Raw genomic sequence first — 25,000 nt, forward strand, 5'->3', positions numbered from 1 at the left:
TTTAGCACATTCCCAGCATTCAAGAGTTTCCAAAGTTGAGGCCTTTTTTTCTTTAAGTATAGATGTCACGAAAGTGAGATGCACTGGCCTTTTCCCAGCCACAAAATGACTACGCGCAAGGCTTAGGAGTGGCTCTGTGGCGCAATGGATAGCGCATTGGACTTCTAGAGTGAAAGTGATTCAAAGGTTGTGGGTTCGAGTCCCACCAGAGTCGTATGTTCTAGCGCACTGTGGTAGCTTGTAGTGTGCTCTTAGGCAAGAAACCTGCCTAGGACTTCATTTGTTGTCGTAGCCCTGCCTTGCAGCTTTTTAAGGCGACTGATTTAGCATTCAGTTTTGATCTGCAGTGCAAAGGGAAGAGCCCTTTTCTAAATGGCATATTAGAAAAAACTTTCTGATAGTGAGAGTGATCACTGAGTGGTACAGGTTACCACGGGTGGTGATGAGTTCTCCTTCCATGGAAGTGTTCAATCAAAGGCTGGACAACTGTCTGTCTGGAATGATTTAGGTAATCCTGCACTGAGCAGGGGCTTGGACCCCATGACCCTGGAGTTGGAAGCTCTACCATTCTATGATCTTCTGTATTTAGGCATGTATGTCTGCATTGACAGAGAAGAGGACATTTCTAAAGAAACAAAGCGATTTCTCAAACTATGCTGTCCAGGAAGATGTGGATGTGGTAGGAACTGCAAAAAACTGAGCTTCCTAGCAGAGGATGGTTTCGATCCATCGACCTCTGGGTTATGGGCCCAGCACGCTTCCGCTGCGCCACTCTGCTGCATTGGGATAGCTTACAAGGCGCTGGTGAGGCCAAGCTGAGGAAGCCTTTGACTGTTGCTAAGCCGCTAACAGGGAGCCACTCTCCGTGGGCAGTTGGGTACTCTTTGGAGTCACGCTGTTGTCTTCTAGTTTATCTCTTCTTTTCCTTTTTTTGATATTATTGTTTAGGTAGTCACCTGAGAGAATATAGTTGACCTGACTGAGGATTTGGCCTGCGGCACAACGTGTGGTTGTCTCTGTGGTGCAATCGGTTAGCGCGTTCGGCTGTTAACCGAAAGGTTGGTGGTTCAAGCCCACCCAGGGACGGGCTTGCCTTTTGTTTGCGCCGTATGTTACACGTAAAGCCGTGGCTGTCAGTGCGTCTGAGCCGTTTGAAAGCTTCAAAATGGTAATGCTAGCCAAAAAGGTCCTTCGAGCCGGAATTGAACCAGCGACCTAAGGATTGCTAATTTGCTTCTACAGTCCTCCGCTCTACCAGCTGAGCTATCGAAGGCCAGTTCTTTGAGCGCCAAAGATAAAAAGGCCATCATGCTAGAGTTTCAAAGCGCTGGCAAGTAAAGATCTTGGAGGATGCGGGCATCGATCCCGCTACCTCTCGCATGTGAAGCGAGCGCTCTACCATGTGAGCTAATCCCCCGTGACGGCTGTTTACACACCTGTCTACTCTGATCGGCAATTTTAGCACATTCCCAGCATTCAAGAGTTTCCAAAGTTGAGGCCTTTTTTTCTTTAAGTATAGATGTCACGAAAGTGAGATGCACTGGCCTTTTCCCAGCCACAAAATGACTACGCGCAAGGCTTAGGAGTGGCTCTGTGGCACAATGGATAGCGCATTGGACTTCTAGAGTGAAAGTGATTCAAAGGTTGTGGGTTCGAGTCCCACCAGAGTCGTATGTTCTAGCGCACTGTGGTAGCTTGTAGTGTGCTCTTAGGCAAGAAACCTGCCTAGGACTTCATTTGTTGTCGTAGCCCTGCCTTGCAGCTTTTTAAGGCGACTGATTTAGCATTCAGTTTTGATCTGCAGTGCAAAGGAAAGAGCCCTTTTCTAAATGGCATATTAGAAAAAACTTTCTGATAGTGAGAGTGATCACTGAGTGGTACAGGTTACCACGGGTGGTGATGAGTTCTCCTTCCATGGAAGTGTTCAAACAAAGGCTGGACAACTGTCTGTCTGGAATGATTTAGGTAATCCTGCACTGAGCAGGGGCTTGGACCCCATGACCCTGGAGTTGGAAGCTCTACCATTCTATGATCTTCTGTATTTAGGCATGTATGTCTGCATTGACAGAGAAGAGGACATTTCTAAAGAAACAAAGCGATTTCTCAAACTATGCTGTCCAGGAAGATGTGGATGTGGTAGGAACTGCAAAAAACTGAGCTTCCTAGCAGAGGATGGTTTCGATCCATCGACCTCTGGGTTATGGGCCCAGCACGCTTCCGCTGCGCCACTCTGCTGCATTGGGATAGCTTACAAGGCGCTGGTGAGGCCAAGCTGAGGAAGCCTTTGACTGTTGCTAAGCCGCTAACAGGGAGCCACTCTCCGTGGGCAGTTGGGTACTCTTTGGAGTCACGCTGTTGTCTTCTAGTTTATCTCTTCTTTTCCTTTTTTTGATATTATTGTTTAGGTAGTCACCTGAGAGAATATAGTTGACCTGACTGAGGATTTGGCCTGCGGCACAACATGTGGTTGTCTCTGTGGCGCAATCGGTTAGCGCGTTCGGCTGTTAACCGAAAGGTTGGTGGTTCAAGCCCACCCAGGGACGGGCTTGCCTTTTGTTTGCGCCGTATGTTACACGTAAAGCCGTGGCTGTCAGTGCGTCTGAGCCGTTTGAAAGCTTCAAAATGGTAATGCTAGCCAAAAAGGTCCTTCGAGCCGGAATTGAACCAGCGACCTAAGGATTGCTAATTTGCTTCTACAGTCCTCCGCTCTACCAGCTGAGCTATCGAAGGCCAGTTCTTTGAGCGCCAAAGATAAAAAGGCCATCATGCTAGAGTTTCAAAACGCTGGCAAGTAAAGATCTTGGAGGATGCGGGCATCGATCCCGCTACCTCTCGCATGCGAAGCGAGCGCTCTACCATGTGAGCTAATCCCCCGTGACGGCTGTTTACACACCTGTCTACTCTGATCGGCAATTTTAGCACATTCCCAGCATTCAAGAGTTTCCAAAGTTGAGGCCTTTTTTTCTTTAAGTATAGATGTCACGAAAGTGAGATGCACTGGCCTTTTCCCAGCCACAAAATGACTACGCGCAAGGCTTAGGAGTGGCTCTGTGGCGCAATGGATAGCGCATTGGACTTCTAGAGTGAAAGTGATTCAAAGGTTGTGGGTTCGAGTCCCACCAGAGTCGTATGTTCTAGCGCACTGTGGTAGCTTGTAGTGTGCTCTTAGGCAAGAAACCTGCCTAGGACTTCATTTGTTGTCGTAGCCCTGCCTTGCAGCTTTTTAAGGCGACTGATTTAGCATTCAGTTTTGATCTGCAGTGCAAAGGAAAGAGCCCTTTTCTAAATGGCATATTAGAAAAAACTTTCTGATAGTGAGAGTGATCACTGAGTGGTACAGGTTACCACGGGTGGTGATGAGTTCTCCTTCCATGGAAGTGTTCAAACAAAGGCTGGACAACTGTCTGTCTGGAATGATTTAGGTAATCCTGCACTGAGCAGGGGCTTGGACCCCATGACCCTGGAGTTGGAAGCTCTACCATTCTATGATCTTCTGTATTTAGGCATGTATGTCTGCATTGACAGAGAAGAGGACATTTCTAAAGAAACAAAGCGATTTCTCAAACTATGCTGTCCAGGAAGATGTGGATGTGGTAGGAACTGCAAAAAACTGAGCTTCCTAGCAGAGGATGGTTTCGATCCATCGACCTCTGGGTTATGGGCCCAGCACGCTTCCGCTGCGCCACTCTGCTGCATTGGGATAGCTTACAAGGCGCTGGTGAGGCCAAGCTGAGGAAGCCTTTGACTGTTGCTAAGCCGCTAACAGGGAGCCACTCTCCGTGGGCAGTTGGGTACTCTTTGGAGTCACGCTGTTGTCTTCTAGTTTATCTCTTCTTTTCCTTTTTTTGATATTATTGTTTAGGTAGTCACCTGAGAGAATATAGTTGACCTGACTGAGGATTTGGCCTGCGGCACAACGTGTGGTTGTCTCTGTGGCGCAATCGGTTAGCGCGTTCGGCTGTTAACCGAAAGGTTGGTGGTTCAAGCCCACCCAGGGACGGGCTTGCCTTTTGTTTGCGCCGTATGTTACACGTAAAGCCGTGGCTGTCAGTGCGTCTGAGCCGTTTGAAAGCTTCAAAATGGTAATGCTAGCCAAAAAGGTCCTTCGAGCCGGAATTGAACCAGCGACCTAAGGATTGCTAATTTGCTTCTACAGTCCTCCGCTCTACCAGCTGAGCTATCGAAGGCCAGTTCTTTGAGCGCCAAAGATAAAAAGGCCATCATGCTAGAGTTTCAAAACGCTGGCAAGTAAAGATCTTGGAGGATGCGGGCATCGATCCCGCTACCTCTCGCATGCGAAGCGAGCGCTCTACCATGTGAGCTAATCCCCCGTGACGGCTGTTTACACACCTGTCTACTCTGATCGGCAATTTTAGCACATTCCCAGCATTCAAGAGTTTCCAAAGTTGAGGCCTTTTTTTCTTTAAGTATAGATGTCACGAAAGTGAGATGCACTGGCCTTTTCCCAGCCACAAAATGACTACGCGCAAGGCTTAGGAGTGGCTCTGTGGCGCAATGGATAGCGCATTGGACTTCTAGAGTGAAAGTGATTCAAAGGTTGTGGGTTCGAGTCCCACCAGAGTCGTATGTTCTAGCGCACTGTGGTAGCTTGTAGTGTGCTCTTAGGCAAGAAACCTGCCTAGGACTTCATTTGTTGTCGTAGCCCTGCCTTGCAGCTTTTTAAGGCGACTGATTTAGCATTCAGTTTTGATCTGCAGTGCAAAGGAAAGAGCCCTTTTCTAAATGGCATATTAGAAAAAACTTTCTGATAGTGAGAGTGATCACTGAGTGGTACAGGTTACCACGGGTGGTGATGAGTTCTCCTTCCATGGAAGTGTTCAAACAAAGGCTGGACAACTGTCTGTCTGGAATGATTTAGGTAATCCTGCACTGAGCAGGGGCTTGGACCCCATGACCCTGGAGTTGGAAGCTCTACCATTCTATGATCTTCTGTATTTAGGCATGTATGTCTGCATTGACAGAGAAGAGGACATTTCTAAAGAAACAAAGCGATTTCTCAAACTATGCTGTCCAGGAAGATGTGGATGTGGTAGGAACTGCAAAAAACTGAGCTTCCTAGCAGAGGATGGTTTCGATCCATCGACCTCTGGGTTATGGGCCCAGCACGCTTCCGCTGCGCCACTCTGCTGCATTGGGATAGCTTACAAGGCGCTGGTGAGGCCAAGCTGAGGAAGCCTTTGACTGTTGCTAAGCCGCTAACAGGGAGCCACTCTCCGTGGGCAGTTGGGTACTCTTTGGAGTCACGCTGTTGTCTTCTAGTTTATCTCTTCTTTTCCTTTTTTTGATATTATTGTTTAGGTAGTCACCTGAGAGAATATAGTTGACCTGACTGAGGATTTGGCCTGCGGCACAACGTGTGGTTGTCTCTGTGGCGCAATCGGTTAGCGCGTTCGGCTGTTAACCGAAAGGTTGGTGGTTCAAGCCCACCCAGGGACGGGCTTGCCTTTTGTTTGCGCCGTATGTTACACGTAAAGCCGTGGCTGTCAGTACGTCTGAGCCGTTTGAAAGCTTCAAAATGGTAATGCTAGCCAAAAAGGTCCTTCGAGCCGGAATTGAACCAGCGACCTAAGGATTGCTAATTTGCTTCTACAGTCCTCCGCTCTACCAGCTGAGCTATCGAAGGCCAGTTCTTTGAGCGCCAAAGATAAAAAGGCCATCATGCTAGAGTTTCAAAGCGCTGGCAAGTAAAGATCTTGGAGGATGCGGGCATCGATCCCGCTACCTCTCGCATGCGAAGCGAGCGCTCTACCATGTGAGCTAATCCCCCGTGACGGCTGTTTACACACCTGTCTACTCTGATCGGCAATTTTAGCACATTCCCAGCATTCAAGAGTTTCCAAAGTTGAGGCCTTTTTTTCTTTAAGTATAGATGTCACGAAAGTGAGATGCACTGGCCTTTTCCCAGCCACAAAATGACTACGCGCAAGGCTTAGGAGTGGCTCTGTGGCGCAATGGATAGCGCATTGGACTTCTAGAGTGAAAGTGATTCAAAGGTTGTGGGTTCGAGTCCCACCAGAGTCGTATGTTCTAGCGCACTGTGGTAGCTTGTAGTGTGCTCTTAGGCAAGAAACCTGCCTAGGACTTCATTTGTTGTCGTAGCCCTGCCTTGCAGCTTTTTAAGGCGACTGATTTAGCATTCAGTTTTGATCTGCAGTGCAAAGGAAAGAGCCCTTTTCTAAATGGCATATTAGAAAAAACTTTCTGATAGTGAGAGTGATCACTGAGTGGTACAGGTTACCACGGGTGGTGATGAGTTCTCCTTCCATGGAAGTGTTCAAACAAAGGCTGGACAACTGTCTGTCTGGAATGATTTAGGTAATCCTGCACTGAGCAGGGGCTTGGACCCCATGACCCTGGAGTTGGAAGCTCTACCATTCTATGATCTTCTGTATTTAGGCATGTATGTCTGCATTGACAGAGAAGAGGACATTTCTAAAGAAACAAAGCGATTTCTCAAACTATGCTGTCCATGAAGATGTGGATGTGGTAGGAACTGCAAAAAACTGAGCTTCCTAGCAGAGGATGGTTTCGATCCATCGACCTCTGGGTTATGGGCCCAGCACGCTTCCGCTGCGCCACTCTGCTGCATTGGGATAGCTTACAAGGCGCTGGTGAGGCCAAGCTGAGGAAGCCTTTGACTGTTGCTAAGCCGCTAACAGGGAGCCACTCTCCGTGGGCAGTTGGGTACTCTTTGGAGTCACGCTGTTGTCTTCTAGTTTATCTCTTCTTTTCCTTTTTTTGATATTATTGTTTAGGTAGTCACCTGAGAGAATATAGTTGACCTGACTGAGGATTTGGCCTGCGGCACAACGTGTGGTTGTCTCTGTGGCGCAATCGGTTAGCGCGTTCGGCTGTTAACCGAAAGGTTGGTGGTTCAAGCCCACCCAGGGACGGGCTTGCCTTTTGTTTGCGCCGTATGTTACACGTAAAGCCGTGGCTGTCAGTGCGTCTGAGCCGTTTGAAAGCTTCAAAATGGTAATGCTAGCCAAAAAGGTCCTTCGAGCCGGAATTGAACCAGCGACCTAAGGATTGCTAATTTGCTTCTACAGTCCTCCGCTCTACCAGCTGAGCTATCGAAGGCCAGTTCTTTGAGCGCCAAAGATAAAAAGGCCATCATGCTAGAGTTTCAAAACGCTGGCAAGTAAAGATCTTGGAGGATGCGGGCATCGATCCCGCTACCTCTCGCATGCGAAGCGAGCGCTCTACCATGTGAGCTAATCCCCCGTGACGGCTGTTTACACACCTGTCTACTCTGATCGGCAATTTTAGCACATTCCCAGCATTCAAGAGTTTCCAAAGTTGAGGCCTTTTTTTCTTTAAGTATAGATGTCACGAAAGTGAGATGCACTGGCCTTTTCCCAGCCACAAAATGACTACGCGCAAGGCTTAGGAGTGGCTCTGTGGCGCAATGGATAGCGCATTGGACTTCTAGAGTGAAAGTGATTCAAAGGTTGTGGGTTCGAGTCCCACCAGAGTCGTATGTTCTAGCGCACTGTGGTAGCTTGTAGTGTGCTCTTAGGCAAGAAACCTGCCTAGGACTTCATTTGTTGTCGTAGCCCTGCCTTGCAGCTTTTTAAGGCGACTGATTTAGCATTCAGTTTTGATCTGCAGTGCAAAGGAAAGAGCCCTTTTCTAAATGGCATATTAGAAAAAACTTTCTGATAGTGAGAGTGATCACTGAGTGGTACAGGTTACCACGGGTGGTGATGAGTTCTCCTTCCATGGAAGTGTTCAAACAAAGGCTGGACAACTGTCTGTCTGGAATGATTTAGGTAATCCTGCACTGAGCAGGGGCTTGGACCCCATGACCCTGGAGTTGGAAGCTCTACCATTCTATGATCTTCTGTATTTAGGCATGTATGTCTGCATTGACAGAGAAGAGGACATTTCTAAAGAAACAAAGCGATTTCTCAAACTATGCTGTCCAGGAAGATGTGGATGTGGTAGGAACTGCAAAAAACTGAGCTTCCTAGCAGAGGATGGTTTCGATCCATCGACCTCTGGGTTATGGGCCCAGCACGCTTCCGCTGCGCCACTCTGCTGCATTGGGATAGCTTACAAGGCGCTGGTGAGGCCAAGCTGAGGAAGCCTTTGACTGTTGCTAAGCCGCTAACAGGGAGCCACTCTCCGTGGGCAGTTGGGTACTCTTTGGAGTCACGCTGTTGTCTTCTAGTTTATCTCTTCTTTTCCTTTTTTTGATATTATTGTTTAGGTAGTCACCTGAGAGAATATAGTTGACCTGACTGAGGATTTGGCCTGCAGCACAACGTGTGGTTGTCTCTGTGGCGCAATCGGTTAGCGCGTTCGGCTGTTAACCGAAAGGTTGGTGGTTCAAGCCCACCCAGGGACGGGCTTGCCTTTTGTTTGCGCCGTATGTTACACGTAAAGCCGTGGCTGTCAGTGCGTCTGAGCCGTTTGAAAGCTTCAAAATGGTAATGCTAGCCAAAAAGGTCCTTCGAGCCGGAATTGAACCAGCGACCTAAGGATTGCTAATTTGCTTCTACAGTCCTCCGCTCTACCAGCTGAGCTATCGAAGGCCAGTTCTTTGAGCGCCAAAGATAAAAAGGCCATCATGCTAGAGTTTCAAAGCGCTGGCAAGTAAAGATCTTGGAGGATGCGGGCATCGATCCCGCTACCTCTCGCATGCGAAGCGAGCGCTCTACCATGTGAGCTAATCCCCCGTGACGGCTGTTTACACACCTGTCTACTCTGATCGGCAATTTTAGCACATTCCCAGCATTCAAGAGTTTCCAAAGTTGAGGCCTTTTTTTCTTTAAGTATAGATGTCACGAAAGTGAGATGCACTGGCCTTTTCCCAGCCACAAAATGACTACGCGCAAGGCTTAGGAGTGGCTCTGTGGCGCAATGGATAGCGCATTGGACTTCTAGAGTGAAAGTGATTCAAATGGTTGTGGGTTCGAGTCCCACCAGAGTCGTATGTTCTAGCGCACTGTGGTAGCTTGTAGTGTGCTCTTAGGCAAGAAACCTGCCCAGGACTTCATTTGTTGTCGTAGCCCTGCCTTGCAGCTTTTTAAGGCGACTGATTTAGCATTCAGTTTTGATCTGCAGTGCAAAGGAAAGAGCCCTTTTCTAAATGGCATATTAGAAAAAACTTTCTGATAGTGAGAGTGATCACTGAGTGGTACAGGTTACCACGGGTGGTGATGAGTTCTCCTTCCATGGAAGTGTTCAAACAAAGGCTGGACAACTGTCTGTCTGGAATGATTTAGGTAATCCTGCACTGAGCAGGGGCTTGGACCCCATGACCCTGGAGTTGGAAGCTCTACCATTCTATGATCTTCTGTATTTAGGCATGTATGTCTGCATTGACAGAGAAGAGGACATTTCTAAAGAAACAAAGCGATTTCTCAAACTATGCTGTCCAGGAAGATGTGGATGTGGTAGGAACTGCAAAAAACTGAGCTTCCTAGCAGAGGATGGTTTCGATCCATCGACCTCTGGGTTATGGGCCCAGCACGCTTCCGCTGCGCCACTCTGCTGCATTGGGATAGCTTACAAGGCGCTGGTGAGGCCAAGCTGAGGAAGCCTTTGACTGTTGCTAAGCCGCTAACAGGGAGCCACTCTCCGTGGGCAGTTGGGTACTCTTTGGAGTCACGCTGTTGTCTTCTAGTTTATCTCTTCTTTTCCTTTTTTTGATATTATTGTTTAGGTAGTCACCTGAGAGAATATAGTTGACCTGACTGAGGATTTGGCCTGCAGCACAACGTGTGGTTGTCTCTGTGGCGCAATCGGTTAGCGCGTTCGGCTGTTAACCGAAAGGTTGGTGGTTCAAGCCCACCCAGGGACGGGCTTGCCTTTTGTTTGCGCCGTATGTTACACGTAAAGCCGTGGCTGTCAGTGCGTCTGAGCCGTTTGAAAGCTTCAAAATGGTAATGCTAGCCAAAAAGGTCCTTCGAGCCGGAATTGAACCAGCGACCTAAGGATTGCTAATTTGCTTCTACAGACCTCCGCTCTACCAGCTGAGCTATCGAAGGCCAGTTCTTTGAGCGCCAAAGATAAAAAGGCCATCATGCTAGAGTTTCAAAGCGCTGGCAAGTAAAGATCTTGGAGGATGCGGGCATCGATCCCGCTACCTCTCGCATGCGAAGCGAGCGCTCTACCATGTGAGCTAATCCCCCGTGACGGCTGTTTACACACCTGTCTACTCTGATCGGCAATTTTAGCACATTCCCAGCATTCAAGAGTTTCCAAAGTTGAGGCCTTTTTTTCTTTAAGTATAGATGTCACGAAAGTGAGATGCACTGGCCTTTTCCCAGCCACAAAATGACTACGCGCAAGGCTTAGGAGTGGCTCTGTGGCGCAATGGATAGCGCATTGGACTTCTAGAGTGAAAGTGATTCAAATGGTTGTGGGTTCGAGTCCCACCAGAGTCGTATGTTCTAGCGCACTGTGGTAGCTTGTAGTGTGCTCTTAGGCAAGAAACCTGCCCAGGACTTCATTTGTTGTCGTAGCCCTGCCTTGCAGCTTTTTAAGGCGACTGATTTAGCATTCAGTTTTGATCTGCAGTGCAAAGGAAAGAGCCCTTTTCTAAATGGCATATTAGAAAAAACTTTCTGATAGTGAGAGTGATCACTGAGTGGTACAGGTTACCACGGGTGGTGATGAGTTCTCCTTCCATGGAAGTGTTCAAACAAAGGCTGGACAACTGTCTGTCTGGAATGATTTAGGTAATCCTGCACTGAGCAGGGGCTTGGACCCCATGACCCTGGAGTTGGAAGCTCTACCATTCTATGATCTTCTGTATTTAGGCATGTATGTCTGCATTGACAGAGAAGAGGACATTTCTAAAGAAACAAAGCGATTTCTCAAACTATGCTGTCCAGGAAGATGTGGATGTGGTAGGAACTGCAAAAAACTGAGCTTCCTAGCAGAGGATGGTTTCGATCCATCGACCTCTGGGTTATGGGCCCAGCACGCTTCCGCTGCGCCACTCTGCTGCATTGGGATAGCTTACAAGGCGCTGGTGAGGCCAAGCTGAGGAAGCCTTTGACTGTTGCTAAGCCGCTAACAGGGAGCCACTCTCCGTGGGCAGTTGGGTACTCTTTGGAGTCACGCTGTTGTCTTCTAGTTTATCTCTTCTTTTCCTTTTTTTGATATTATTGTTTAGGTAGTCACCTGAGAGAATATAGTTGACCTGACTGAGGATTTGGCCTGCAGCACAACGTGTGGTTGTCTCTGTGGCGCAATCGGTTAGTGCGTTCGGCTGTTAACCGAAAGGTTGGTGGTTCAAGCCCACCCAGGGACGGGCTTGCCTTTTGTTTGCGCCGTATGTTACACGTAAAGCCGTGGCTGTCAGTGCGTCTGAGCCGTTTGAAAGCTTCAAAATGGTAATGCTAGCCAAAAAGGTCCTTCGAGCCGGAATTGAACCAGCGACCTAAGGATTGCTAATTTGCTTCTACAGTCCTCCGCTCTACCAGCTGAGCTATCGAAGGCCAGTTCTTTGAGCACCAAAGATAAAAAGGCCATCATGCTAGAGTTTCAAAGCGCTGGCAAGTAAAGATCTTGGAGGATGCGGGCATCGATCCCGCTACCTCTCGCATGCGAAGCGAGCGCTCTACCATGTGAGCTAATCCCCCGTGACGGCTGTTTACACACCTGTCTACTCTGATCGGCAATTTTAGCACATTCCCAGCATTCAAGAGTTTCCAAAGTTGAGGCCTTTTTTTCTTTAAGTATAGATGTCACGAAAGTGAGATGCACTGGCCTTTTCCCAGCCACAAAATGACTACGCGCAAGGCTTAGGAGTGGCTCTGTGGCGCAATGGATAGCGCATTGGACTTCTAGAGTGAAAGTGATTCAAAGGTTGTGGGTTCGAGTCCCACCAGAGTCGTATGTTCTAGCGCAAGAAACCTGCCTAGGACTTCATTTGTTGTCGTAGCCCTGCCTTGCAGCTTTTTAAGGCGACTGATTTAGCATTCAGTTTTGATCTGCAGTGCAAAGGAAAGAGCCCTTTTCTAAATGGCATATTAGAAAAAACTTTCTGATAGTGAGAGTGATCACTGAGTGGTACAGGTTACCACGGGTGGTGATGAGTTCTCCTTCCATGGAAGTGTTCAAACAAAGGCTGGACAACTGTCTGTCTGGAATGATTTAGGTAATCCTGCACTGAGCAGGGGCTTGGACCCCATGACCCTGGAGTTGGAAGCTCTACCATTCTATGATCTTCTGTATTTAGGCATGTATGTCTGCATTGACAGAGAAGAGGACATTTCTAAAGAAACAAAGCGATTTCTCAAACTATGCTGTCCAGGAAGATGTGGATGTGGTAGGAACTGCAAAAAACTGAGCTTCCTAGCAGAGGATGGTTTCGATCCATCGACCTCTGGGTTATGGGCCCAGCACGCTTCCGCTGCGCCACTCTGCTGCATTGGGATAGCTTACAAGGCGCTGGTGAGGCCAAGCTGAGGAAGCCTTTGACTGTTGCTAAGCCGCTAACAGGGAGACACTCTCCGTGGGCAGTTGGGTACTCTTTGGAGTCACGCTGTTGTCTTCTAGTTTATCTCTTCTTTTCCTTTTTTTGATATTATTGTTTAGGTAGTCACCTGAGAGAATATAGTTGACCTGACTGAGGATTTGGCCTGCGGCACAACGTGTGGTTGTCTCTGTGGCGCAATCGGTTAGCGCGTTCGGCTGTTAACCGAAAGGTTGGTGGTTCAAGCCCACCCACGGGGTTGGGCCGGGCTTGCCTTTTGTTTGCGCCGTATGTTACACGTAAAGCCGTGGCTGTCAGTGTGTCTGAGCCGTTTGAAAGCTTCAAAATGGTAATGCTAGCCAAAAAGGTCCTTCGAGCCGGAATTGAACCAGCGACCTAAGGATTGCTAATTTGCTTCTACAGTCCTCCGCTCTACCAGCTGAGCTATCGAAGGCCAGTTCTTTGAGCGCCAAAAATAAAAAGGCCATCATGCTAGAGTTTCAAAGCGCTGGCAAGTAAAGATCTTGGAGGATGCGGGCATCGATCCCGCTACCTCTCGCATGCGAAGCGAGCGCTCTACCATGTGAGCTAATCCCCCGTGACGGCTGTTTACACACCTGTCTACTCTGATCGGCAATTTTAGCACATTCCCAGCATTCAAGAGTTTCCAAAGTTGAGGCCTTTTTTTCTTTAAGTATAGATGTCACGAAAGTGAGATGCACTGGCCTTTTCCCAGCCACAAAATGACTACGCGCAAGGCTTAGGAGTGGCTCTGTGGCGCAATGGATAGCGCATTGGACTTCTAGAGTGAAAGTGATTCAAAGGTTGTGGGTTCGAGTCCCACCAGAGTCGTATGTTCTAGCGCACTGTGGTAGCTTGTAGTGTGCTCTTAGGCAAGAAACCTGCCTAGGACTTCATTTGTTGTCGTAGCCCTGCCTTGCAGCTTTTTAAGGCGACTGATTTAGCATTCAGTTTTGATCTGCAGTGCAAAGGAAAGAGCCCTTTTCTAAATGGCATATTAGAAAAAACTTTCTGATAGTGAGAGTGATCACTGAGTGGTACAGGTTACCACGGGTGGTGATGAGTTCTCCTTCCATGGAAGTGTTCAAACAAAGGCTGGACAACTGTCTGTCTGGAATGATTTAGGTAATCCTGCACTGAGCAGGGGCTTGGACCCCATGACCCTGGAGTTGGAAGCTCTACCATTCTATGATCTTCTGTATTTAGGCATGTATGTCTGCATTGGAGGATGCGGGCATCGATCCCGCTACCTCTCGCATGCGAAGCGAGCGCTCTACCATGTGAGCTAATCCCCCGTGACGGCTGTTTACACACCTGTCTACTCTGGTCGGCAATTTTAGCACATTCCCAGCATTCAAGAGTTTCCAAAGTTGAGGCCTTTTTTTCTTTAAGTATAGATGTCACGAAAGTGAGATGCACTGGCCTTTTCCCAGCCACAAAATGACTACGCGCAAGGCTTAGGAGTGGCTCTGTGGCGCAATGGATAGCGCATTGGACTTCTAGAGTGAAAGTGATTCAAATGGTTGTGGGTTCGAGTCCCACCAGAGTCGTATGTTCTAGCGCACTGTGGTAGCTTGTAGTGTGCTCTTAGGCAAGAAACCTGCCCAGGACTTCATTTGTTGTCGTAGCCCTGCCTTGCAGCTTTTTAAGGCGACTGATTTAGCATTCAGTTTTGATCTGCAGTGCAAAGGAAAGAGCCCTTTTCTAAATGGCATATTAGAAAAAACTTTCTGATAGTGAGAGTGATCACTGAGTGGTACAGGTTACCACGGGTTGTGATGAGTTCTCCTTCCATGGAAGTGTTCAAACAAAGGCTGGACAACTGTCTGTCTGGAATGATTTAGGTAATCCTGCACTGAGCAGGGGCTTGGACCCCATGACCCTGGAGTTGGAAGCTCTACCATTCTATGATCTTCTGTATTTAGGCATGTATGTCTGCATTGACAGAGAAGAGGACATTTCTAAAGAAACAAAGCGATTTCTCAAACTATGCTGTCCAGGAAGATGTGGATGTGGTAGGAACTGCAAAAAACTGAGCTTCCTAGCAGAGGATGGTTTCGATCCATCGACCTCTGGGTTATGGGCCCAGCACGCTTCCGCTGCGCCACTCTGCTGCATTGGGATAGCTTACAAGGCGCTGGTGAGGCCAAGCTGAGGAAGCCTTTGACTGTTGCTAAGCCGCTAACAGGGAGCCACTCTCCGTGGGCAGTTGGGTACTCTTTGGAGTCACGCTGTTGTCTTCTAGTTTATCTCTTCTTTTCCTTTTTTTGATATTATTGTTTAGGTAGTCACCTGAGAGAATATAGTTGACCTGACTGAGGATTTGGCCTGCAGCACAACGTGTGGTTGTCTCTGTGGCGCAATCGGTTAGCGCGTTCGGCTGTTAACCGAAAGGTTGGTGGTTCAAGCCCACCCAGGGACGGGCTTGCCTTTTGTTTGCGCCGTATGTTACACGTAAAGCCGTGGCTGTCAGTGCGTCTGAGCCGTTTGAAAGCTTCAAAATGGTAATGCTAGCCAAAAAGGTCCTTCGAGCCGGAATTGAACCAGCGACCTAAGGATTGCTAATTTGCTTCTACAGTCCTCCACTCTACCAGCTGAGCTATCGAAGGCCAGTTCTTTGAGCACCAAAGATAAAAAGGCCATCATGCTAGAGTTTCAAAGCGCTGGCAAGTAAAGATCTTGGAGGATGCGGGCATCGATCCCGCTACCTCTCGCATGCGAAGCGAGCGCTCTACCATGTGAGCTAATCCCCCGTGACGGCTGTTTACACACCTGTCTACTCTGATCGGCAATTTTAGCACATTCCCAGCATTCAAGAGTTTCCAAAGTTGAGGCCTTTTTTTCTTTAAGTATAGATGTCACGAAAGTGAGATGCACTGGCCTTTTCCCAGCCACAAAATGACTACGCGCAAGGCTTAGGAGTGGCTCTGTGGCGCAATGGATAGCGCATTGGACTTCTAGAGTGAAAGTGATTCAAAGGTTGTGGGTTCGAGTCCCACCAGAGTCGTATGTTCTAGCGCAAGAAACCTGCCTAGGACTTCATTTGTTGTCGTAGCCCTGCCTTGCAGCTTTTTAAGGCGACTGATTTAGCATTCAGTTTTGATCTGCAGTGCAAAGGAAAGAGCCCTTTTCTAAATGGCATATTAGAAAAAACTTTCTGATAGTGAGAGTGATCACTGAGTGGTACAGGTTACCACGGGTGGTGATGAGTTCTCCTTCCATGGAAGTGTTCAAACAAAGGCTGGACAACTGTCTGTCTGGAATGATTTAGGTAATCCTGCACTGAGCAGGGGCTTGGACCCCATGACCCTGGAGTTGGAAGCTCTACCATTCTATGATCTTCTGTATTTAGGCATGTATGTCTGCATTGACAGAGAAGAGGACATTTCTAAAGAAACAAAGCGATTTCTCAAACTATGCTGTCCAGGAAGATGTGGATGTGGTAGGAACTGCAAAAAACTGAGCTTCCTAGCAGAGGATGGTTTCGATCCATCGACCTCTGGGTTATGGGCCCAGCACGCTTCCGCTGCGCCACTCTGCTGCATTGGGATAGCTTACAAGGCGCTGGTGAGGCCAAGCTGAGGAAGCCTTTGACTGTTGCTAAGCCGCTAACAGGGAGCCACTCTCCGTGGGCAGTTGGGTACTCTTTGGAGTCACGCTGTTGTCTTCTAGTTTATCTCTTCTTTTCCTTTTTTTGATATTATTGTTTAGGTAGTCACCTGAGAGAATATAGTTGACCTGACTGAGGATTTGGCCTGCGGCACAACGTGTGGTTGTCTCTGTGGCGCAATCGGTTAGCGCGTTCGGCTGTTAACCGAAAGGTTGGTGGTTCAAGCCCACCCAGGGACGGGCTTGCCTTTTGTTTGCGCCGTATGTTACACGTAAAGCCGTGGCTGTCAGTGCGTCTGAGCCGTTTGAAAGCTTCAAAATGGTAATGCTAGCCAAAAAGGTCCTTCGAGCCGGAATTGAACCAGCGACCTAAGGATTGCTAATTTGCTTCTACAGTCCTCCGCTCTACCAGCTGAGCTATCGAAGGCCAGTTCTTTGAGCGCCAAAGATAAAAAGGCCATCATGCTAGAGTTTCAAAGCGCTGGCAAGTAAAGATCTTGGAGGATGCGGGCATCGATCCCGCTACCTCTCGCATGCGAAGCGAGCGCTCTACCATGTGAGCTAATCCCCCGTGACGGCTGTTTACACACCTGTCTACTCTGGTCGGCAATTTTAGCACATTCCCAGCATTCAAGAGTTTCCAAAGTTGAGGCCTTTTTTTCTTTAAGTATAGATGTCACGAAAGTGAGATGCACTGGCCTTTTCCCAGCCACAAAATGACTACGCGCAAGGCTTAGGAGTGGCTCTGTGGCGCAATGGATAGCGCATTGGACTTCTAGAGTGAAAGTGATTCAAATGGTTGTGGGTTCGAGTCCCACCAGAGTCGTATGTTCTAGCGCACTGTGGTAGCTTGTAGTGTGCTCTTAGGCAAGAAACCTGCCCAGGACTTCATTTGTTGTCGTAGCCCTGCCTTGCAGCTTTTTAAGGCGACTGATTTAGCATTCAGTTTTGATCTGCAGTGCAAAGGAAAGAGCCCTTTTCTAAATGGCATATTAGAAAAAACTTTCTGATAGTGAGAGTGATCACTGAGTGGTACAGGTTACCACGGGTGGTGATGAGTTCTCCTTCCATGGAAGTGTTCAAACAAAGGCTGGACAACTGTCTGTCTGGAATGATTTAGGTAATCCTGCACTGAGCAGGGGCTTGGACCCCATGACCCTGGAGTTGGAAGCTCTACCATTCTATGATCTTCTGTATTTAGGCATGTATGTCTGCATTGACAGAGAAGAGGACATTTCTAAAGAAACAAAGCGATTTCTCAAACTATGCTGTCCAGGAAGATGTGGATGTGGTAGGAACTGCAAAAAACTGAGCTTCCTAGCAGAGGATGGTTTCGATCCATCGACCTCTGGGTTATGGGCCCAGCACGCTTCCGCTGCGCCACTCTGCTGCATTGGGATAGCTTACAAGGCGCTGGTGAGGCCAAGCTGAGGAAGCCTTTGACTGTTGCTAAGCCGCTAACAGGGAGCCACTCTCCGTGGGCAGTTGGGTACTCTTTGGAGTCACGCTGTTGTCTTCTAGTTTATCTCTTCTTTTCCTTTTTTTGATATTATTGTTTAGGTAGTCACCTGAGAGAATATAGTTGACCTGACTGAGGATTTGGCCTGCAGCTCAACGTGTGGTTGTCTCTGTGGCGCAATCGGTTAGCGCGTTCGGCTGTTAACCGAAAGGTTGGTGGTTCAAGCCCACCCAGGGACGGGCTTGCCTTTTGTTTGCGCCGTATGTTACACGTAAAGCCGTGGCTGTCAGTGCGTCTGAGCCGTTTGAAAGCTTCAAAATGGTAATGCTAGCCAAAAACGTCCTTCGAGCCGGAATTGAACCAGCGACCTAAGGATTGCTAATTTGCTTCTACAGTCCTCCGCTCTACCAGCTGAGCTATCGAAGGCCAGTTCTTTGAGCGCCAAAGATAAAAAGGCCATCATGCTAGAGTTTCAAAGCGCTGGCAAGTAAAGATCTTGGAGGATGCGGGCATCGATCCCGCTACCTCTCGCATGCGAAGCGAGCGCTCTACCATGTGAGCTAATCCCCCGTGACGGCTGTTTACACACCTGTCTACTCTGATCGGCAATTTTAGCACATTCCCAGCATTCAAGAGTTTCCAAAGTTGAGGCCTTTTTTTCTTTAAGTATAGATGTCACGAAAGTGAGATGCACTGGCCTTTTCCCAGCCACAAAATGACTACGCGCAAGGCTTAGGAGTGGCTCTGTGGCGCAATGGATAGCGCATTGGACTTCTAGAGTGAAAGTGATTCAAAGGTTGTGGGTTCGAGTCCCACCAGAGTCGTATGTTCTAGCGCACTGTGGTAGCTTGTAGTGTGCTCTTAGGCAAGAAACCTGCCTAGGACTTCATTTGTTGTCGTAGCCCTGCCTTGCAGCTTTTTAAGGCGACTGATTTAGCATTCAGTTTTGATCTGCAGTGCAAAGGAAAGAGCCCTTTTCTAAATGGCATATTAGAAAAAACTTTCTGATAGTGAGAGTGATCACTGAGTGGTACAGGTTACCACGGGTGGTGATGAGTTCTCCTTCCATGGAAGTGTTCAAACAAAGGCTGGACAACTGTCTGTCTGGAATAATTTAGGTAATCCTGCACTGAGCAGGGGCTTGGACCCCATGACCCTGGAGTTGGAAGCTCTACCATTCTATGATCTTCTGTATTTAGGCATGTATGTCTGCATTGACAGAGAAGAGGACATTTCTAAAGAAACAAAGCGATTTCTCAAACTATGCTGTCCAGGAAGATGTGGATGTGGTAGGAACTGCAAAAAACTGAGCTTCCTAGCAGAGGATGGTTTCGATCCATCGACCTCTGGGTTATGGGCCCAGCACGCTTCCGCTGCACCACTCTGCTGCATTGGGATAGCTTACAAGGCGCTGGTGAGGCCAAGCTGAGGAAGCCTTTGACTGTTGCTAAGCCGCTAACAGGGAGCCACTCTTCGTGGGCAGTTGGGTACTCTTTGGAGTCACGCTGTTGTCTTCTAGTTTATCTCTTCTTTTCCTTTTTTTGATATTATTGTTTAGGTAGTCACCTGAGAGAATATAGTTGACCTGACTGAGGATTTGGCCTGCGGCACAACGTGTGGTTGTCTCTGTGGCGCAATCGGTTAGCGCGTTCGGCTGTTAACCGAAAGGTTGGTGGTTCAAGCCCACCCAGGGACGGGCTTGCCTTTTGTTTGCGCCGTATGTTACACGTAAAGCCGTGGCTGTCAGTGCGTCTGAGCCGTTTGAAAGCTTCAAAATGGTAATGCTAGCCAAAAAGGTCCTTCGAGCCGGAATTGAACCAGCGACCTAAGGATTGCTAATTTGCTTCTACAGTCCTCCGCTCTACCAGCTGAGCTATCGAAGGCCAGTTCTTTGAGCGCCAAAGATAAAAAGGCCATCATGCTAGAGTTTCAAAGCGCTGGCAAGTAAAGATCTTGGAGGATGCGGGCATCGATCCCGCTACCTCTCGCATGCAAAGCGAGCGCTCTACCATGTGAGCTAATCCCCCGTGACGGCTGTTTACACACCTGTCTACTCTGATCGGCAATTTTAGCACATTCCCAGCATTCAAGAGTTTCCAAAGTTGAGGCCTTTTTTTCTTTAAGTATAGATGTCACGAAAGTGAGATGCACTGGCCTTTTCCCAGCCACAAAATGACTACGCGCAAGGCTTAGGAGTGGCTCTGTGGCGCAATGGATAGCGCATTGGACTTCTAGAGTGAAAGTGATTCAAAGGTTGTGGGTTCGAGTCCCACCAGAGTCGTATGTTCTAGCGCACTGTGGTAGCTTGTAGTGTGCTCTTAGGCAAGAAACCTGCCTAGGACTTCATTTGTTGTCGTAGCCCTGCCTTGCAGCTTTTTAAGGCGACTGATTTAGCATTCAGTTTTGATCTGCAGTGCAAAGGAAAGAGCCCTTTTCTAAATGGCATATTAGAAAAAACTTTCTGATAGTGAGAGTGATCACTGAGTGGTACAGGTTACCACGGGTGGTGATGAGTTCTCCTTCCATGGAAGTGTTCAAACAAAGGCTGGACAACTGTCTGTCTGGAATGATTTAGGTAATCCTGCACTGAGCAGGGGCTTGGACCCCATGACCCTGGAGTTGGAAGCTCTACCATTCTATGATCTTCTGTATTTAGGCATGTATGTCTGCATTGACAGAGAAGAGGACATTTCTAAAGAAACAAAGCGATTTCTCAAACTATGCTGTCCAGGAAGATGTGGATGTGGTAGGAACTGCAAAAAACTGAGCTTCCTAGCAGAGGATGGTTTCGATCCATCGACCTCTGGGTTATGTGCCCAGCACGCTTCCGCTGCGCCACTCTGCTGCATTGGGATAGCTTACAAGGCGCTGGTGAGGCCAAGCTGAGGAAGCCTTTGACTGTTGCTAAGCCGCTAACAGGGAGCCACTCTCCGTGGGCAGTTGGGTACTCTTTGGAGTCACGCTGTTGTCTTCTAGTTTATCTCTTCTTTTCCTTTTTTTGATATTATTGTTTAGGTAGTCACCTGAGAGAATATAGTTGACCTGACTGAGGATTTGGCCTGCGGCACAACGTGTGGTTGTCTCTGTGGCGCAATCGGTTAGCGCGTTCGGCTGTTAACCGAAAGGTTGGTGGTTCAAGCCCACCCAGGGACGGGCTTGCCTTTTGTTTGCGCCGTATGTTACACGTAAAGCCGTGGCTGTCAGTGCGTCTGAGCCGTTTGAAAGCTTCAAAATGGTAATGCTAGCCAAAAAGGTCCTTCGAGCCGGAATTGAACCAGCGACCTAAGGATTGCTAATTTGCTTCTACAGTCCTCCGCTCTACCAGCTGAGCTATCGAAGGCCAGTTCTTTGAGCGCCAAAGATAAAAAGGCCATCATGCTAGAGTTTCAAAGCGCTGGCAAGTAAAGATCTTGGAGGATGCGGGCATCGATCCCGCTACCTCTCGCATGCGAAGCGAGCGCTCTACCATGTGAGCTAATCCCCCGTGACGGCTGTTTACACACCTGTCTACTCTGATCGGCAATTTTAGCACATTCCCAGCATTCAAGAGTTTCCAAAGTTGAGGCCTTTTTTTCTTTAAGTATAGATGTCACGAAAGTGAGATGCACTGGCCTTTTCCCAGCCACAAAATGACTACGCGCAAGGCTTAGGAGTGGCTCTGTGGCGCAATGGATAGCGCATTGGACTTCTAGAGTGAAAGTGATTCAAAGGTTGTGGGTTCGAGTCCCACCAGAGTCGTATGTTCTAGCGCACTGTGGTAGCTTGTAGTGTGCTCTTAGGCAAGAAACCTGCCTAGGACTTCATTTGTTGTCGTAGCCCTGCCTTGCAGCTTTTTAAGGCGACTGATTTAGCATTCAGTTTTGATCTGCAGTGCAAAGGAAAGAGCCCTTTTCTAAATGGCATATTAGAAAAAACTTTCTGATAGTGAGAGTGATCACTGAGTGGTACAGGTTACCACGGGTGGTGATGAGTTCTCCTTCCGTGGAAGTGTACAAACAAAGGCTGGACAACTGTCTGTCTGGAATGATTTAGGTAATCCTGCACTGAGCAGGGGCTTGGACCCCATGACCCTGGAGTTGGAAGCTCTACCATTCTATGATCTTCTGTATTTAGGCATGTATGTCTGCATTGACAGAGAAGAGGACATTTCTAAAGAAACAAAGCGATTTCTCAAACTATGCTGTCCAGGAAGATGTGGATGTGGTAGGAACTGCAAAAAACTGAGCTTCCTAGCAGAGGATGGTTTCGATCCATCGACCTCTGGGTTATGGGCCCAGCACGCTTCCGCTGCGCCACTCTGCTGCATTGGGATAGCTTACAAGGCGCTGGTGAGGCCAAGCTGAGGAAGCCTTTGACTGTTGCTAAGCCGCTAACAGGGAGCCACTCTCCGTGGGCAGTTGGGTACTCTTTGGAGTCACGCTGTTGTCTTCTAGTTTATCTCTTCTTTTCCTTTTTTTGATATTATTGTTTAGGTAGTCACCTGAGAGAATATAGTTGACCTGACTGAGGATTTGGCCTGCGGCACAACGTGTGGTTGTCTCTGTGGCGCAATCGGTTAGCGCGTTCGGCTGTTAACCGAAAGGTTGGTGGTTCAAGCCCACCCAGGGACGGGCTTGCCTTTTGTTTGCGCCGTATGTTACACGTAAAGCCGTGGCTGTCAGTGCGTCTGAGCCGTTTGAAAGCTTCAAAATGGTAATGCTAGCCAAAAAGGTCCTTCGGGCCGGAATTGAACCAGCGACCTAAGGATTGCTAATTTGCTTCTACAGTCCTCCGCTCTACCAGCTGAGCTATCGAAGGCCAGTTCTTTGAGTGCCAAAGATAAAAAGGCCATCATGCTAGAGTTTCAAAGCGCTGGCAAGTAAAGATCTTGGAGGATGCGGGCATCGATCCCGCTACCTCTCGCATGCGAAGCGAGCGCTCTACCATGTGAGCTAATCCCCCGTGACGGCTGTTTACACACCTGTCTACTCTGATCGGCAATTTTAGCACATTCCCAGCATTCAAGAGTTTCCAAAGTTGAGGCCTTTTTTTCTTTAAGTATAGATGTCACGAAAGTGAGATGCACTGGCCTTTTCCCAGCCACAAAATGACTACGCGCAAGGCTTAGGAGTGGCTCTGTGGCGCAATGGATAGCGCATTGGACTTCTAGAGTGAAAGTGATTCAAAGGTTGTGGGTTCGAGTCCCACCAGAGTCATATGTTCTAGCGCACTGTGGTAGCTTGTAGTGTGCTCTTAGGCAAGAAACCTGCCTAGGACTTCATTTGTTGTCGTAGCCCTGCCTTGCAGCTTTTTAAGGCGACTGATTTAGCATTCAGTTTTGATCTGCAGTGCAAAGGAAAGAGCCCTTTTCTAAATGGCATATTAGAAAAAACTTTCTGATAGTGAGAGTGATCACTGAGTGGTACAGGTTACCACGGGTGGTGATGAGTTCTCCTTCCATGGAAGTGTTCAAACAAAGGCTGGACAACTGTCTGTCTGGAATGATTTAGGTAATCCTGCACTGAGCAGGGGCTTGGACCCCATGACCCTGGAGTTGGAAGCTCTACCATTCTATGATCTTCTGTATTTAGGCATGTATGTCTGCATTGACAGAGAAGAGGACATTTCTAAAGAAACAAAGCGATTTCTCAAACTATGCTGTCCAGGAAGATGTGGATGTGGTAGGAACTGCAAAAAACTGAGCTTCCTAGCAGAGGATGGTTTCGATCCATCGACCTCTGGGTTATGGGCCCAGCACGCTTCCGCTGCGCCACTCTGCTGCATTGGGATAGCTTACAAGGTGCTGGTGAGGCCAAGCTGAGGAAGCCTTTGACTGTTGCTAAGCCGCTAACAGGGAGCCACTCTCCGTGGGCAGTTGGGTACTCTTTGGAGTCACGCTGTTGTCTTCTAGTTTATCTCTTCTTTTCCTTTTTTTGATATTATTGTTTAGGTAGTCACCTGAGAGAATATAGTTGACCTGACTGAGGATTTGGCCTGCGGCACAACGTGTGGTTGTCTCTGTGGCGCAATCGGTTAGCGCGTTCGGCTGTTAACCGAAAGGTTGGTGGTTCAAGCCCACCCAGGGACGGGCTTGCCTTTTGTTTGCGCCGTATGTTACACGTAAAGCCGTGGCTGTCAGTGCGTCTGAGCCGTTTGAAAGCTTCAAAATGGTAATGCTAGCCAAAAAGGTCCTTCGAGCCGGAATTGAACCAGCGACCTAAGGATTGCTAATTTGCTTCTACAGTCCTCCGCTCTACCAGCTGAGCTATCGAAGGCCAGTTCTTTGAGCGCCAAAGATAAAAAGGCCATCATGCTAGAGTTTCAAAGCGCTGGCAAGTAAAGATCTTGGAGGATGCAGGCATCGATCCCGCTACCTCTCGCATGCGAAGCGAGCGCTCTACCATGTGAGCTAATCCCCCGTGACGGCTGTTTACACACCTGTCTACTCTGATCGGCAATTTTAGCACATTCCCAGCATTCAAGAGTTTCCAAAGTTGAGGCCTTTTTTTCTTTAAGTATAGATGTCACGAAAGTGAGATGCACTGGCCTTTTCCCAGCCACAAAATGACTACGCGCAAGGCTTAGGAGTGGCTCTGTGGCGCAATGGATAGCGCATTGGACTTCTAGAGTGAAAGTGATTCAAAGGTTGTGGGTTCGAGTCCCACCAGAGTCGTATGTTCTAGCGCACTGTGGTAGCTTGTAGTGTGCTCTTAGGCAAGAAACCTGCCTAGGACTTCATTTGTTGTCGTAGCCCTGCCTTGCAGCTTTTTAAGGCGACTGATTTAGCATTCAGTTTTGATCTGCAGTGCAAAGGAAAGAGCCCTTTTCTAAATGGCATATTAGAAAAAACTTTCTGATAGTGAGAGTGATCACTGAGTGGTACAGGTTACCACGGGTGGTGATGAGTTCTCCTTCCATGGAAGTGTTCAAACAAAGGCTGGACAACTGTCTGTCTGGAATGATTTAGGTAATCCTGCACTGAGCAGGGGCTTGGACCCCATGACCCTGGAGTTGGAAGCTCTACCATTCTATGATCTTCTGTATTTAGGCATGTATGTCTGCATTGACAGAGAAGAGGACATTTCTAAAGAAACAAAGCGATTTCTCAAACTATGCTGTCCAGGAAGATGTGGATGTGGTAGGAACTGCAAAAAACTGAGCTTCCTAGCAGAGGATGGTTTCGATCCATCGACCTCTGGGTTATGGGCCCAGCACGCTTCCGCTGCGCCACTCTGCTGCATTGGGATAGCTTACAAGGCGCTGGTGAGGCCAAGCTGAGGAAGCCTTTGACTGTTGCTAAGCCGCTAACAGGGAGCCACTCTCCGTGGGCAGTTGGGTACTCTTTGGAGTCACGCTGTTGTCTTCTAGTTTATCTCTTCTTTTCCTTTTTTTGATATTATTGTTTAGGTAGTCACCTGAGAGAATATAGTTGACCTGACTGAGGATTTGGCCTGCGGCACAACGTGTGGTTGTCTCTG

At 48.3% G+C, this 25,000-nt stretch overlaps 43 non-coding genes across 43 annotated transcripts in view; 27 read left to right on the forward strand and 16 right to left on the reverse strand.

The window, feature by feature from the left end:
* Nucleotides 1-130: 130 nt before the first annotated feature.
* On the forward strand, nt 131-214 carry TRNAR-UCU (transfer RNA arginine (anticodon UCU)). The gene is given in 2 exon segments: nt 131-167; nt 179-214. It is a non-coding gene; the product is annotated as a tRNA-Arg (tRNA).
* A 1,130-nt stretch (nt 215-1,344) lies between these two features.
* On the reverse strand, nt 1,345-1,417 carry TRNAV-CAC (transfer RNA valine (anticodon CAC)). Its single transcript has one exon. It is a non-coding gene; the product is annotated as a tRNA-Val (tRNA).
* Nucleotides 1,418-2,469: 1,052 nt separating this feature from the next.
* On the forward strand, nt 2,470-2,543 carry TRNAN-GUU (transfer RNA asparagine (anticodon GUU)). The gene has a single exon. It is a non-coding gene; the product is annotated as a tRNA-Asn (tRNA).
* A 258-nt stretch (nt 2,544-2,801) lies between these two features.
* Nucleotides 2,802-2,874, reverse strand: TRNAA-CGC (transfer RNA alanine (anticodon CGC)). Its single transcript has one exon. It is a non-coding gene; the product is annotated as a tRNA-Ala (tRNA).
* A 170-nt stretch (nt 2,875-3,044) lies between these two features.
* On the forward strand, nt 3,045-3,128 carry TRNAR-UCU (transfer RNA arginine (anticodon UCU)). Its single transcript is given in 2 exon segments — nt 3,045-3,081; nt 3,093-3,128. It is a non-coding gene; the product is annotated as a tRNA-Arg (tRNA).
* Nucleotides 3,129-3,926: 798 nt separating this feature from the next.
* Nucleotides 3,927-4,000, forward strand: TRNAN-GUU (transfer RNA asparagine (anticodon GUU)). Its single transcript has one exon. It is a non-coding gene; the product is annotated as a tRNA-Asn (tRNA).
* A 258-nt stretch (nt 4,001-4,258) lies between these two features.
* On the reverse strand, nt 4,259-4,331 carry TRNAA-CGC (transfer RNA alanine (anticodon CGC)). The gene has a single exon. It is a non-coding gene; the product is annotated as a tRNA-Ala (tRNA).
* Nucleotides 4,332-4,501: 170 nt separating this feature from the next.
* On the forward strand, nt 4,502-4,585 carry TRNAR-UCU (transfer RNA arginine (anticodon UCU)). The gene is given in 2 exon segments: nt 4,502-4,538; nt 4,550-4,585. It is a non-coding gene; the product is annotated as a tRNA-Arg (tRNA).
* A 798-nt stretch (nt 4,586-5,383) lies between these two features.
* TRNAN-GUU (transfer RNA asparagine (anticodon GUU)) lies at nt 5,384-5,457 on the forward strand. The gene has a single exon. It is a non-coding gene; the product is annotated as a tRNA-Asn (tRNA).
* A 258-nt stretch (nt 5,458-5,715) lies between these two features.
* TRNAA-CGC (transfer RNA alanine (anticodon CGC)) lies at nt 5,716-5,788 on the reverse strand. The gene has a single exon. It is a non-coding gene; the product is annotated as a tRNA-Ala (tRNA).
* A 170-nt stretch (nt 5,789-5,958) lies between these two features.
* Nucleotides 5,959-6,042, forward strand: TRNAR-UCU (transfer RNA arginine (anticodon UCU)). Its single transcript is given in 2 exon segments — nt 5,959-5,995; nt 6,007-6,042. It is a non-coding gene; the product is annotated as a tRNA-Arg (tRNA).
* Nucleotides 6,043-6,840: 798 nt separating this feature from the next.
* TRNAN-GUU (transfer RNA asparagine (anticodon GUU)) lies at nt 6,841-6,914 on the forward strand. Its single transcript has one exon. It is a non-coding gene; the product is annotated as a tRNA-Asn (tRNA).
* A 258-nt stretch (nt 6,915-7,172) lies between these two features.
* On the reverse strand, nt 7,173-7,245 carry TRNAA-CGC (transfer RNA alanine (anticodon CGC)). Its single transcript has one exon. It is a non-coding gene; the product is annotated as a tRNA-Ala (tRNA).
* Nucleotides 7,246-7,415: 170 nt separating this feature from the next.
* TRNAR-UCU (transfer RNA arginine (anticodon UCU)) lies at nt 7,416-7,499 on the forward strand. The gene is given in 2 exon segments: nt 7,416-7,452; nt 7,464-7,499. It is a non-coding gene; the product is annotated as a tRNA-Arg (tRNA).
* A 798-nt stretch (nt 7,500-8,297) lies between these two features.
* TRNAN-GUU (transfer RNA asparagine (anticodon GUU)) lies at nt 8,298-8,371 on the forward strand. The gene has a single exon. It is a non-coding gene; the product is annotated as a tRNA-Asn (tRNA).
* Nucleotides 8,372-8,629: 258 nt separating this feature from the next.
* Nucleotides 8,630-8,702, reverse strand: TRNAA-CGC (transfer RNA alanine (anticodon CGC)). The gene has a single exon. It is a non-coding gene; the product is annotated as a tRNA-Ala (tRNA).
* Nucleotides 8,703-9,755: 1,053 nt separating this feature from the next.
* TRNAN-GUU (transfer RNA asparagine (anticodon GUU)) lies at nt 9,756-9,829 on the forward strand. Its single transcript has one exon. It is a non-coding gene; the product is annotated as a tRNA-Asn (tRNA).
* Nucleotides 9,830-10,087: 258 nt separating this feature from the next.
* TRNAA-CGC (transfer RNA alanine (anticodon CGC)) lies at nt 10,088-10,160 on the reverse strand. The gene has a single exon. It is a non-coding gene; the product is annotated as a tRNA-Ala (tRNA).
* Nucleotides 10,161-11,545: 1,385 nt separating this feature from the next.
* On the reverse strand, nt 11,546-11,618 carry TRNAA-CGC (transfer RNA alanine (anticodon CGC)). Its single transcript has one exon. It is a non-coding gene; the product is annotated as a tRNA-Ala (tRNA).
* Nucleotides 11,619-11,788: 170 nt separating this feature from the next.
* Nucleotides 11,789-11,872, forward strand: TRNAR-UCU (transfer RNA arginine (anticodon UCU)). The gene is given in 2 exon segments: nt 11,789-11,825; nt 11,837-11,872. It is a non-coding gene; the product is annotated as a tRNA-Arg (tRNA).
* A 1,107-nt stretch (nt 11,873-12,979) lies between these two features.
* Nucleotides 12,980-13,052, reverse strand: TRNAA-CGC (transfer RNA alanine (anticodon CGC)). The gene has a single exon. It is a non-coding gene; the product is annotated as a tRNA-Ala (tRNA).
* Nucleotides 13,053-13,222: 170 nt separating this feature from the next.
* On the forward strand, nt 13,223-13,306 carry TRNAR-UCU (transfer RNA arginine (anticodon UCU)). Its single transcript is given in 2 exon segments — nt 13,223-13,259; nt 13,271-13,306. It is a non-coding gene; the product is annotated as a tRNA-Arg (tRNA).
* A 391-nt stretch (nt 13,307-13,697) lies between these two features.
* On the reverse strand, nt 13,698-13,770 carry TRNAA-CGC (transfer RNA alanine (anticodon CGC)). The gene has a single exon. It is a non-coding gene; the product is annotated as a tRNA-Ala (tRNA).
* Nucleotides 13,771-14,823: 1,053 nt separating this feature from the next.
* On the forward strand, nt 14,824-14,897 carry TRNAN-GUU (transfer RNA asparagine (anticodon GUU)). Its single transcript has one exon. It is a non-coding gene; the product is annotated as a tRNA-Asn (tRNA).
* A 258-nt stretch (nt 14,898-15,155) lies between these two features.
* Nucleotides 15,156-15,228, reverse strand: TRNAA-CGC (transfer RNA alanine (anticodon CGC)). The gene has a single exon. It is a non-coding gene; the product is annotated as a tRNA-Ala (tRNA).
* Nucleotides 15,229-15,398: 170 nt separating this feature from the next.
* TRNAR-UCU (transfer RNA arginine (anticodon UCU)) lies at nt 15,399-15,482 on the forward strand. Its single transcript is given in 2 exon segments — nt 15,399-15,435; nt 15,447-15,482. It is a non-coding gene; the product is annotated as a tRNA-Arg (tRNA).
* Nucleotides 15,483-16,250: 768 nt separating this feature from the next.
* On the forward strand, nt 16,251-16,324 carry TRNAN-GUU (transfer RNA asparagine (anticodon GUU)). Its single transcript has one exon. It is a non-coding gene; the product is annotated as a tRNA-Asn (tRNA).
* A 258-nt stretch (nt 16,325-16,582) lies between these two features.
* TRNAA-CGC (transfer RNA alanine (anticodon CGC)) lies at nt 16,583-16,655 on the reverse strand. The gene has a single exon. It is a non-coding gene; the product is annotated as a tRNA-Ala (tRNA).
* Nucleotides 16,656-17,708: 1,053 nt separating this feature from the next.
* On the forward strand, nt 17,709-17,782 carry TRNAN-GUU (transfer RNA asparagine (anticodon GUU)). Its single transcript has one exon. It is a non-coding gene; the product is annotated as a tRNA-Asn (tRNA).
* A 258-nt stretch (nt 17,783-18,040) lies between these two features.
* Nucleotides 18,041-18,113, reverse strand: TRNAA-CGC (transfer RNA alanine (anticodon CGC)). The gene has a single exon. It is a non-coding gene; the product is annotated as a tRNA-Ala (tRNA).
* Nucleotides 18,114-18,283: 170 nt separating this feature from the next.
* On the forward strand, nt 18,284-18,367 carry TRNAR-UCU (transfer RNA arginine (anticodon UCU)). The gene is given in 2 exon segments: nt 18,284-18,320; nt 18,332-18,367. It is a non-coding gene; the product is annotated as a tRNA-Arg (tRNA).
* Nucleotides 18,368-19,165: 798 nt separating this feature from the next.
* On the forward strand, nt 19,166-19,239 carry TRNAN-GUU (transfer RNA asparagine (anticodon GUU)). Its single transcript has one exon. It is a non-coding gene; the product is annotated as a tRNA-Asn (tRNA).
* Nucleotides 19,240-19,497: 258 nt separating this feature from the next.
* TRNAA-UGC (transfer RNA alanine (anticodon UGC)) lies at nt 19,498-19,570 on the reverse strand. The gene has a single exon. It is a non-coding gene; the product is annotated as a tRNA-Ala (tRNA).
* Nucleotides 19,571-19,740: 170 nt separating this feature from the next.
* On the forward strand, nt 19,741-19,824 carry TRNAR-UCU (transfer RNA arginine (anticodon UCU)). Its single transcript is given in 2 exon segments — nt 19,741-19,777; nt 19,789-19,824. It is a non-coding gene; the product is annotated as a tRNA-Arg (tRNA).
* Nucleotides 19,825-20,622: 798 nt separating this feature from the next.
* Nucleotides 20,623-20,696, forward strand: TRNAN-GUU (transfer RNA asparagine (anticodon GUU)). Its single transcript has one exon. It is a non-coding gene; the product is annotated as a tRNA-Asn (tRNA).
* A 258-nt stretch (nt 20,697-20,954) lies between these two features.
* TRNAA-CGC (transfer RNA alanine (anticodon CGC)) lies at nt 20,955-21,027 on the reverse strand. Its single transcript has one exon. It is a non-coding gene; the product is annotated as a tRNA-Ala (tRNA).
* Nucleotides 21,028-21,197: 170 nt separating this feature from the next.
* Nucleotides 21,198-21,281, forward strand: TRNAR-UCU (transfer RNA arginine (anticodon UCU)). The gene is given in 2 exon segments: nt 21,198-21,234; nt 21,246-21,281. It is a non-coding gene; the product is annotated as a tRNA-Arg (tRNA).
* Nucleotides 21,282-22,079: 798 nt separating this feature from the next.
* On the forward strand, nt 22,080-22,153 carry TRNAN-GUU (transfer RNA asparagine (anticodon GUU)). The gene has a single exon. It is a non-coding gene; the product is annotated as a tRNA-Asn (tRNA).
* A 258-nt stretch (nt 22,154-22,411) lies between these two features.
* On the reverse strand, nt 22,412-22,484 carry TRNAA-CGC (transfer RNA alanine (anticodon CGC)). Its single transcript has one exon. It is a non-coding gene; the product is annotated as a tRNA-Ala (tRNA).
* Nucleotides 22,485-22,654: 170 nt separating this feature from the next.
* On the forward strand, nt 22,655-22,738 carry TRNAR-UCU (transfer RNA arginine (anticodon UCU)). Its single transcript is given in 2 exon segments — nt 22,655-22,691; nt 22,703-22,738. It is a non-coding gene; the product is annotated as a tRNA-Arg (tRNA).
* Nucleotides 22,739-23,536: 798 nt separating this feature from the next.
* Nucleotides 23,537-23,610, forward strand: TRNAN-GUU (transfer RNA asparagine (anticodon GUU)). The gene has a single exon. It is a non-coding gene; the product is annotated as a tRNA-Asn (tRNA).
* Nucleotides 23,611-24,111: 501 nt separating this feature from the next.
* TRNAR-UCU (transfer RNA arginine (anticodon UCU)) lies at nt 24,112-24,195 on the forward strand. Its single transcript is given in 2 exon segments — nt 24,112-24,148; nt 24,160-24,195. It is a non-coding gene; the product is annotated as a tRNA-Arg (tRNA).
* Nucleotides 24,196-24,993: 798 nt separating this feature from the next.
* The window catches only part of TRNAN-GUU (transfer RNA asparagine (anticodon GUU)), a 74-nt gene continuing 67 nt past the window's right edge, over nt 24,994-25,000 (forward strand). Inside the window, exon 1 of the tRNA in view lies at nt 24,994-25,000. This exon is cut by the window's right edge and continues 67 nt beyond it. This is a non-coding gene — a tRNA (tRNA-Asn).

The sequence above is a fragment of the Eleutherodactylus coqui genome, chromosome 1, assembly GCF_035609145.1.
Source record: "Eleutherodactylus coqui strain aEleCoq1 chromosome 1, aEleCoq1.hap1, whole genome shotgun sequence".
NCBI lineage: Eukaryota > Metazoa > Chordata > Amphibia > Anura > Eleutherodactylidae > Eleutherodactylus > Eleutherodactylus coqui.